At 29.5% G+C, this 12077-nt stretch overlaps 1 long non-coding RNA gene and 1 pseudogene across 1 annotated transcript; one reads left to right on the forward strand and one right to left on the reverse strand.

The window, feature by feature from the left end:
- The window catches only part of LOC108691695, a 20469-nt pseudogene extending 15825 nt beyond the window's left edge, over nt 1-4644 (reverse strand).
- A 5997-nt stretch (nt 4645-10641) lies between these two features.
- On the forward strand, nt 10642-11630 carry LOC108691706. Its single transcript, XR_001931937.1, has 3 exons — nt 10642-10996; nt 11104-11163; nt 11234-11630. It is a non-coding gene; the product is annotated as an uncharacterized LOC108691706 (long non-coding RNA).
- Nucleotides 11631-12077: the final 447 nt, after the last annotated feature.

Consider the following 12077-nt stretch of genomic DNA (forward strand, 5'->3'; position numbering starts at 1 on the left):
ATAATAAATATAAAATATAATGGTTAATAGTATACAAGAAGAAAGCGTAGATTTAAAAAATGAAATGTACGTTATGTATATATATTCAAGCGTAAAGAATATACTTTATCTTTGCAGCAACAATTTGTTCCCAATCATTTTTTTATACGTCAATCGATACGATGTGTTGTTTAATTTAATCAATCAGGATATCCGATATATCATTTATAAATTTATCAATATAATTATAAATAAACATAAAAAGATAACAGTGTACATAATTGATGTTGAAAAAAAAATTTTTTTCTGTATGCATTCAGTAGCTTTCATCTAATCGCATTTTTTAGAAAATTGAAATAAATTGAAATAAGCGATAAAATTGATTAAATTATTTATATTATATTATACATATATGTATCATGATGGAAGGGATAAACATGGTGTGCTCATTTTGGGCAAACCCATAGACTTATAAAATAGATGGAGCGTTTATACGAGAGAAGCTGAAGACAACAACTTGAAGGACAGGCTCTATTCCAGACATAGTTGTTTTTTTCTTTTACAATGAAGGGCGATCAGCTTGACCGTAAGGCCACAACTCTCGAACATCTATCTTCGTTGCTCTCGGCCATTTTTCAGCTTGCCGCGGCGATCAATTCACCATTAGAAAAGAAGAGAATTACTCTGCGATTATTTCTTTTTCTTTCTATCAAGTCTTCAGCTTCTCTCGTATGAATCCTCTGTCTTATAAGTCTATAGAGCAAATCACGTCCTTTTTGGGAGTCGAAGTATCGTAAATCCAGGCCTGCCAACTGCGAAGAAATAAATGATGTTGCTACAGCTTAATCTCTATACATCTTTGTCAGATCCTTCTGTCCTTTTTTCTCTTCGTTTCGAAGCGTGAAGCAATATCAAGCAAGTGTCAAGTAAGTATCAAATGCAGAATTGGGTAAGTTAACTTTTTTTTTAACTAAGTTAAAGTTAACAACCTTGAATTTAATTTAGTCAAGATACAAGTTAATTTATAATGAAATTAATTGAATTAAATGTTAAGCTAATAAAAAAAAGGTAATTGAAAAATTAAAAGTTAAATTGGCTTTTTTAATATTTTTTTCATTCATGATTCATGAGAGTTTCAGTCTTACAAAGAACGGAAATGACAAATATATACTTCTTCTAAAAAAATACTCTATATTTTATTTACTATATTTTATATTATATTTTGTTTTGTTTATATATAAAATTCAACTATGAATACTGGCCTGTGATTTGACTAAAGCTTCAGATATAATATGAGGGAGTAGCGATAGTAATAAGGAATAATAGATTTCAGAAATTAGATATATCGAAATACATGGTTTCTGACAGATTGAAATTTGGGGGTCGATTGTGTAATTTGAAATGAGATGAAAGATACAAAATTCATTAGAATATTTATAATTTCATTGGTTAACATCTTGCAAATTTACTCACTTTTGCAATTTTCATCTCTTTTTAAGTTATCGCTATTGCCATATATTATGTTTGAGACTTAACTTCAAAGAATTAAATAAAAAATTAATAGTTACAGATAAAATGTAACTAAATAAAGTTAAAAAGTTAAGAGCCTAAAATGTAAACTAAGTTAAATTAAAATTAATTAACATTTTTTAACTTAACTTTTATCTTTTTAATTTAGCACTACTCATCAAATGTGATTTTAAGAGCTTATTAGAGTATAATGACATTATTTAAAATGAGTTCCTAATGGAATTATTCAATTATTCCTTAGATTTCTATTGTATTTTCTAGGAAAAACGAATAATTCCGTAAACTCTGAGATTTCCGCCGAGCTATAACGTTGGTATAAGTATTATTGATATAAATTGTATTTATTTACTTATTTATATTTAATTATTTATATATTGATTTATATATTAATTTGTTCATTTATGTTGAAAAACATGTTTTATATATAATAATATAATTATTATATATAATAATATACATATTAGGTGTACAACTTTGCTTCCGCCGTTTTCCTATAGATGGCTTTAGCGGTAAGTGGTGGTCGAAATAAATAGATCATAGACGTCATACAATAAACTTGGGCATCTGTCAACATAACCCCATAGAAACATTAATCGATTTGTGTCTGCATCATAAAGTTATTCTCGATTGAAAATGTCAGTTTACGAGCCAAATTCTCGTCATTTGCGGGAGGTTTTAATTTTTTGCTTCAATATGAAGAAATCTGCGGCTCATCGAATGCTCTCAAATACTTATGGTGAGGCCGCTATTAGTGAAAGAACGTGTCGTGAGTGGTTTCAAGAACGGTGATTTTGACGTCTAAGGTCATGCTCTGTATTTGGTGAGACCAGCTCGGCGTAGTGTATTATGAACTGTTAAAACCGACTGAAACAATCACAGGCGATCGGTATCGAACGCAATTGATGCGTTTGAGCCGAGCATTGAAAGACAAACGGCCGCAATACAACGAGAGACACGATAAAGTGATTTTGCAGCATGACAATGCTCGACCCCATGTTGCGAAAGTGGTCAAGACATACTTGGAAACGTTGAAATGGGAAGTCCTACCCCACCCGCCGTATTCTCCAGACGTTGCTCCCTCTGACTATCACTTGTTTCGATCAATGGCACACAGCCTGGCTGACCAGCACTTCCGGTCTTATGAAGAAGTAAAAAATTGGATCGATTCGTGGATAGCCTCAAAAGATGACCAGTTTTTTCGCGGGATTCGTACGCTACCCGAAAGATGGGAGAAAGTAGTGGCCAGCGATGGACAATACTTTGAATCATAAATGTATAACCAGTTTTTTACAATAAAGCCTTAAATTTCGGAAAAAAAACGGCAGCAGCAAAGTTGTACACCTAATACATTTATTGACACATAGCACAATATAATTATGAATAAAATATGTTCATATATATACAATTATAGAAAATTATAGAAATTATATAAAATTATAGAAAATTATACAAATCTTATAATATTTTATAATTTATATATAAAAAAATTCTGAATTTTTAGAATTTCTGTATCATTTTATAACTATTCAGAAAACATCTCAAATTTTTTTATACGAATCTTACGTACAATATTTCAGAATTCATATATATATATATGAAAAATTCTATAAAAAAGTATAGATATTTTGATTTTGAGTATATATTTCTGAAATGTTTTTCAATTCTTATTATAGCTCCAACGAAGGCGTTAAAGTGAGTAGAAGCTAGGGTAGGAGCATGCGACGCGAACAAATGTTGGTAATACTAAGGCTGTGTTCGGCTTACATGTTTAAGCACTTATAAGCATTGTTTACATTGTTCGCTTTGGTGATGTAAATACTTATGCATTCATAACGTCATCTGTGACGTCATACTTGTGTTCAGAAATGCTTATTTTATCGAAGTAGAACAGCAAAAGCATGAGCACAAATAAGCGCTTATTGGTCAAAATAATGTTGATATGATGTCAATCCTAATTCTAATAGGTTAGAACCATGCATGTTTTTTTATGATTAGAGAAATGTTTAACGAATATGTTGGATTGCGTGTTTAATGCTCTCTGCATATTTTAACGCTCTCATAATATACTTGTATACGATCTCTACAAACTTTTCCGTTTTTGTACTAATAAAAAAAGGACTTTGTTCATCAACAAGAAATTGGAGGTTTAAATTTTCATCAATAAATAGGAAAAAGAATTTACTCATATAAAGATGATATTAGCAAATAAAATTCTAGCTAATTTAAAAAATGTATAGACTGGGAATATATACACGATATCTCTAAGATCGATACTCATAATGGTTTTTACTTTAAGATCGTCTTATGTAATGTCTTAAGTCGCTAATGCGGTTCTCTGATTGGTTCATAACATTTTAAGACTGTACTTAAGATGGTCTTAAATATAAGATCCGACTATGAATATCGGCCTAACTCCCGAAATATCACGATTTGAATGCACCTTCGATGAAAGGAATCAAGAGGGTATAACACAAAAAAAAATTACATTTAAAAAAATTTACAAAATTTAATATTTGTTTAAATAGTAATGGGACATTTGCTTACAGTAAATAAATATTTATTTTAAGAAACAATATTTAAATCAAAATATTACTTTATATTGAATAAATTTTTATTTATAAGCAAATGTCTTATTGATATTACGTTATAAGCAAATGTCTTATTGGTACTATTTTGAACAGATATTTATTAAAATTTCGTAAATTTTTATTTTTTTATAAGAAGCGAATTATTTACGGTCAATTATCAATTATGTGCCCAAGCTTAATAGCCAAAACGAATGACTTTACTTATTTAATGTGAGCATTGACAAACCAAATTGACACCAAAAAACAACGCTTATAAGCATGAGCGCTTATAACGTATGAGTGTGCAAATCGAACATTTTATCATGTACCTAAATAGTACATGATAAAAAGAGATCTTAAATGATATACGTGCGACGAAGACAACGAAGGTTGATTAACTGGATCTACGAACGATCATTGTTAATGTGGTCTATAATGTCTATAGTATCAGTAATGGATGAGATTGTAAGAGTAAGAAATTGATCAATAACAGATTGTTCTTTTCACATTCAACTGTGATTGATCAATTTGTTACTCTTACAACCTCATTCATTACTGCTACTGTCATTGTAGACCATGCATAAAGGAGAAGGCAGAGAATTAGAAATGCTTGCAAACTGAGCACACCATGTAAACCTTCTATTATAATATATTGGGTTGTCCGGAAAGTTCGTGGCGATGTTGAAGGAAAATTAAAACACAGAAAATTTAAATTTTAGTACATTTATTATATTATATATAGGTTAGTTGGCACGAACTTTCCGGACAACCCAATAATATGCGATTTTTAGTTCAGGTGGAAGATATAGCCATGGTGGAAGAAGATCATGAGTATGATGGAAGAGAACCCATAGTTACATACATAATAAGAATAGACTGAACGTGAGATTTGAACTAGATAAAAAAGGACAGACAATGAACGCTGTGAAGCTTTCTTTTTCTGACGAAGAAAGAGTGGGGGGGAAAGGTGTGAAAAAAAAGCAGAGAGAGAGAGAGAGAGAGAGAGAGAGACATATTCGAATAGCGAGAGAAAGCCACATGGCATCTACTCTCTGTCCTTTTTTACCTGATCTTCAAAATCTTCTGCCAAAATAGAAGACACGTTCAGTCTATTCTTATTATGTCTATGAAAAGATCTATCATGGATATAGCAATCAAAATGTATATACAAACTGTACCAGACATTCTTGACTACATTCTTGCATATTTGGTCATTAGTGGTAAAGACGAGACTAGCTATTTAAGTCGTGTCTTGACTACCTATTTTTTCCGTCTCTTATATATCACGTTAGAATAAGAAATTATTTTTTTAATACGAAAGAGTATCAAATATTCGTATAACATAATCAACAATTTAAAACAGCGTAAAATAGTTGTACATACAGGTTATTAGAATAAGCTTCCTACCAACATCTACCAATAATCTTAGCATATGTACCAAACGATTGTTAAAAATCGCTTATTATAAAATATATAATATAGATAATTTTAATCAATTCTATTATTTAATCAATTCTATTATTTACTGCAATTTATTTCAATTTCCAAAAAATTCGATTGGGTGAAAGCTACAGTTTTATATGCATATAGTATAAAATTTATATGTATGTATACTGCTAAAAAAAATTATGGCATAGAAAAATTTTGGCATAGAAAAATTTTGGACAAACATTGATCACTTTGATTGATGATAACTGCGAAAAATTATTGTAGAATAACGTTTTTTTTCTTTTAAATTAAAGCTCGAAATCTCTACTTTAAGACACTATGGTCAGATTTTAAGGTTAATGCATCTCTAATGAACATTTCCAATGATTAAAAAACCGCAAATTTCTTATAAAAACTATTTAATAATTCTATAAAAAAATTCTATAAAAACTATATTTAAAAAATAATAGTTTCTCTATTATTATGATGTCCGAATATTAATGCGAGTCACTGTATATGCGTGCGTGCGTGCGTGCGCGCGCGCACGTGTGTGTGTGTTTGTGTGTGTGTGTGTGTGTGTGTGTGTGTGTGTGTGTGTGTGTGTGTGTGAGAAGGAAAGTGGTGAAATTGTGCGCATTTAAGGAGAATTCATTGTTATATGATTATGATTTTTGAAGTTGAAGTCAATATAAACACGGAAATATAAAGTATAAACGTTCTATCTATATGCATTCTTCATTGAACAATATTTTTCATTTGATAATGTTATATTTCACAAAAGTAAAAAAAGCAAAAGCGAAAAAACTTTTCGCGTATCTGATAATTGTGCGCATGGATTAGGTAATTGTGCGCAAAGTTAAAACCGTAAGAAATAAATATACAATTAATAAAATATTAAGTAAATATTTCATGAAAAATGTTTCATAGAATGTTGATAAGAAAATAAAAAAATATATTATTATGTCGATGGTAATACAAAATTAATATAAACTTTAAAAAAATAAAACAAAAATTGAAAAAATTATAATTATTTAAACAAAAATCGTATATGTAATTTTCAGCGTCATCAATTCCATTGTATTACTCTGCATTCTTCATGGATTCATTCAGAACACAGACAACATTGAAAACACCTATTCGATACAAATTAAAAATAACGTATTGTCAATTAATGTTATAATTTCATATTCTACAATATAATTCCTTCAAGAAACATACAAAAATAAACAAAAAATCAAAATATCAAAATAACTATATTTTGAAGTTTAAAGTCAACAAATAGTCAAATTTTGTACCCAAAAATCATCCTTTTGACATCAAAGTATGTGATTTTGATTTTCTCTCGTCTTGGTATGTTCTTTGAGCTGTTATATAACACCATGTATTATATTACATTTATATTGTGAAATACGAAATTACAACATTAATATCATATTACTTTTAGTTTCTCAACTGCAGAGTTCCATATCTTCCGAATTCTTTATAAATATGCACTTTTCATTGAAAAGAAACTTTATCCACACTAAACGCTAACTGATTAATTTTCTCTATTTAGATCTTGTTCCTCACTGAATTTAAATATATAAACCAATCACATCTAAGAATTTTGTAACAGTGCGAAACTGCTTTTTCTACTGAACGCAGCCATTCGGACCGCAGCCCATGTTGTCCCTTCCACTATGGTATGAACGGATCGGCGCTTTCGATTGTGGCGCTACAAAGTTGCTCGTTTGTAGAAGCCTAATTGACTAATTACATTTTTTTTCTTCCATGCGCATTTTGATTTAGCACTTTTCCAATAAATGGAGCCACTGTGGTGAAATTTCTAAACTAAATGTAATTCTTTTCGGATATAACTATAAGTTATATAATTTGAAAATGTAATTAAGGATAAAAGTGAGAAAAAGTGAAATTATATATTTTGATAAAAATTTTGGCATTCAGAAAATAAGATGATAAGTCCGTATTCTTATTTTGTTTATTTAATTTTTCGTGTATACTTACTAAAATACATTATTATGTGCGCCTTTTGAACTTTTATTCATTGAATTTAATTATAAAGTTGAGTAATCGTTTTTCTTATCAAATCAATTCGCGGCCGAAAATTGTGTGGATAATTCTTTAATATGATTGATTCTTGCCTTTAGTTCTTCGCAAAATCTAAGTATAGGAACCAATCGTATTAAAGAATCACTAAACACTAATTGATTAGTTTTGTTTGTTGAACGTAGACATTCATATTAAAGAATTTTACTACAGCTGCAAAGCTGCTTTTTCTGCTAAACACAGTCATTCGCTTACAGTTTTATCAGTGCTTACAACATTAATGGCCGCAGATTCTTACATAACGCATAATGTATAATGCATAAGGAAATCAACCAATTGAAATTCTTCTTTTCCATGGAATAGGAGGAAAGATTCTGATTGATTCGCTTATGCATTATGCGTTATGCAAAAGTCTATGCTATGGCATTAATGATCGGTCCTAGAATCTATATATGAAAGAAGCGACATCGGCGTCGCGATTTCTTATTGGTGATTAAAGCAATCATATTATGTCCATAGTGGAGAGCTATCATATGTTTTCTTGCTATCTACAGCTGAACTAATACATATACATATCTAAAATATACAATATGTCGTTTATCTTTTTATGTACATTTGTAATTGCATTACTTAATCGCTACATTATTTAATAAAAAAACACAAAAACATTAATACTTGCTTAATCTCATCCTGACGGAGTTCATAATTTCTATACTGGAGCAAATGGAGTATAACGGTTAACTGGAACGGGCCAAACATACGGTACTAAACATATGTTAGAGGTGATAGTGAGGATGAATGTCGCTTCTCTCATATATAGGACTCTAATCGGTCGAATTAAATAGTGCGCTAAGGTACTTTTATTTTGGACTGGTCATAAGTATATTTCATAAATTGAAAAATATAACCTGATATTGAAAATTAAATAGAAAGCGTATGTACAGTCGATCACAGAGCAGTTGAACGTAAATAGATCCAATCAATCGCTCGATGAGCAAAGCTGAGTTCCGAAACTTATCGAAAAAAAGTGTTGCAACTTTTCTGTGACCGGCTGTATATGGTCCGCATAATAGAAGAAATAATATTAAAAATAGGAATTAATATTAAATAGTAGAAAAAGAAAAAATTAGGAATAAAGATTAAATGTACGCACTAAATACAATTAATAAAATATGACTCATAAAATATAATATCTCATGTTCTATTTATATCATTAAGCATTTACATATTTATTTCCTAATTTTTTATTTCTAATATTTAATATTTATTCCCAATTTTGTTCTTAATCTTTTATCTATTATATGCAGGATTTATAACTTAAAAGAATATCTCGACAATTGGTCGAAAAAAAAAGGAAATGGATTCGAGATAAATGAAAAAATTAAATTACTGCAATTTTTTGAATTTTGTTGCTACCAAACCAATGATAAAGATGACGATTTAAAATTTTATTAAATATCTCAGCAAAATGGATTGAAATGAATTGAAATGAATCCAGATTTTCAGAAATATTAATTCACGAATGTTAAAATGAATGCTTTTCAATTCTGAATGCATTTTTATTCATTTATAGGAATTACATGGAGCATATGCCTTTCAATCTAAAAATAATATTAGCTTTTTCTGTTCAACACAACACACATTGTGAATACTGTTTAATTCAAAATTTTGAATAAAAAATATAATTTTTCAATCCAATTGCATCCAATTGAATCCACTTGAATTCAATTAAATCCAAATTCGGATAGAAAAAAATTTCAATCTATTTTAATCCATTCTCATTTGCTACGATGTCTTCAATTAACGAGAGCAAAGAGATAGATGTAAAAGATTTTATTACAGTTTTATTTAAGTCTAAACAGACAAAGAAGTGAAACATAAATTAAATCTTATATCAAAGAATATGTGGAAAAAACTTTCTAATTATACAGCTGAAGAATTTAAAACGCGCTTCAGTTATAGCTAATGACCATTGCTCGAATTCATGAAAACATAGTATCATAATAATGATTATTTTAGAATAATTGTTAATATAAATTGCGAAATTCCAATTGCTTTATTTACAGATTATTTCTTACAACTTTTGAGTTTTTATTGGAATTAATAGAATCTATATTAATTAAATCTTAATAACAGTCTATACCAGTCCAGAAACAACTTCTGTTAGCTTTGTGGATGATGGCAACCAGATTTATATAGGTATAATAACATAGCTTCTCGCCAAGAAAAAGAGAAAGTTTTTTATTATAACATTATATGCAATCCGAATTATAGATCTGTGTGTGTGAAATTCGAAGTAGGAAAAGCTACAGCAATTCGTATTATGAGAAGAGTTACTTATGTCTTGCACACTCTTGTTCTACGATTTATTCAGTAGCCTCAGGATGAGAGAGAGCAACCAAAATGATGGAAAAATTGAAAGAGCTAGTGGATTTCCTAAAGTTGTAGGAGCTATTGATATGTACATTAAAATAATAACTCCGCGCAGGAGGATAAACAATCAGATGTGAACCGCAAAGGATATCACTCAATCCATATACAAGTAAGAATTTAAAAACTATCTTTAAAAATGATTAGAAATTCTTATTAGTTTCTCTATTTTATTAGTTTCTATTTTATCTTTTTAGATAGTTTATACTCAAAAATTGCTCTTTACAAGCGTTTTGGCTGAATGTTAGATCGGTGCACGATGCACATGTTTTCTGGCTCTCTTCTGTCGGATAATATATTAAAAATTCACAAATCTATTTTCTTAATGATTCTCACATTGTCGGAGATACGGCCTATAGTATTCATCCTCATATTATGCCTTTTAAGGATAATGGGCATCTAACAGACAAAAAATTTTAATTTTTATCAGTCTTTAGCAAGAATTGAAAGAGCAATTAGGAAAGTACGCTGGAGAAGCATTTTTGATTATTTGGCCATAGAAAAAAATTTCTGAATACTTAATAGCTACTTATGTCATTCTTTCTCTTCTATGTTTCGTTCTCACGTTGGTAATCGTAATTGAGTTAACTTGATAACGTTATTCGGTATTGGTGAAAGAGGCCTTAAAGGTGACTTTTATCAAGTTCCAATTAATTTAACATTCTAGGCTACATTCCAAAACTTCCTCTCTTGAGTAAAATTTACTCGAAATATATAGTATGTAACGTATACTATAGCATATAGAGTAAAATCTTCCTCAGAGAAGAAGTTTTGGAACGTAATCCTAGTAATTTTGCAGGATTCCAGCTAAAGTGTTGGAGAATGTCTCTGACATCTGTTTCAGTTGGAATCCTACAAAGTTACTAGTAGAGACCTATATATAAGAGAAGCGACATTCATCCCCACCTATCACCTCTATCATATGTTCAGCACCGTATGTTTGGCCCGTTGACCAATTCCGTTATACTCCATTTATTCCAGTATAGGAATTATGAACTCCGTCAGGATGGGATTAAGTAAGTATTAATGTTTTTGTGTTTTCTTATTAAATAATGTAGCGATTAAGTAATGCAATTACAAATGTACATAAAAAGATAAACGACATATTGTATATTTATTTTAGATATATGTATCAGTTTTGCTGTAGCAAAAAAACATAGCTCTCCACTGTGGACACAATATGGTTACTTTAATTAGATAGAGATACCATCAATTAGAAATCGCGACGCTGATATCGCTTTTCTCATTTATAGGACTCTACTACTAGAATGGTTAAGCTAGGCCGCGATCAAAGTCTCTACAAACGTTTTGAAGCATTTGATAGACCAATTAGAAGAAAGAATTTTACAAACTGACCAATTAAAAAACGCTGCAAAGTAACGCTTTGCAGCATCGTGTTGACCATACTCTTAATCGAAGCTTGATAAAAGCCTAAGGATGAAATCACACGATGCGAAAAAGGGCTGTGGAATAGAAAATGCGTCATTGAAATAACCAAGAATTGAAATAACCAAGGATCCGATGAATCGTCGGATTTCCAATTCAACCGACCAGTGATACTCATTGATGCATTTCAAAAAATTCTCTAATTGGACTTTGATGATTAGAAGTAATTGGATTAAATCGAATAGATTGTGAGAAGTGCAATTTGCGTAATGTAAATTTAATAAAAAGAAAACGTAAAAACGAAGGTATGTGCGTTAATTATTATTCTAATAATTAATATTGTGTATTTTATTCTAAAATATATATCAATAATGGAAATACATATACAGTTTAGTAAAAGAAGTCTGGAAAAGCAAAATATAACTTCACTGTATTAACTTTTAATTATAACTCGAAGTTATAGTTACTAATTATAATTTTTAATTATAACTCAAAAGGTATTAATAATTATATATATTATTATTTTTATTATACATATCATTATAATTATCATATTTATTATACATATCATTACATTTATTATACATATCATTACAGAAAACTGTTGAAGCCTTATTTGTTAGATGAAATCAAAATGTTATTTGTTTTTATGTAAAAATATGTTACGAATATGGACTCATGTGCAGTAATTACTTTATTCTATGTAAATAG

Source organism: Atta colombica, unplaced genomic scaffold, assembly GCF_001594045.1.
Source record: "Atta colombica isolate Treedump-2 unplaced genomic scaffold, Acol1.0 scaffold5, whole genome shotgun sequence".
NCBI classification, from domain to species: Eukaryota; Metazoa; Arthropoda; class Insecta; order Hymenoptera; family Formicidae; genus Atta; species Atta colombica.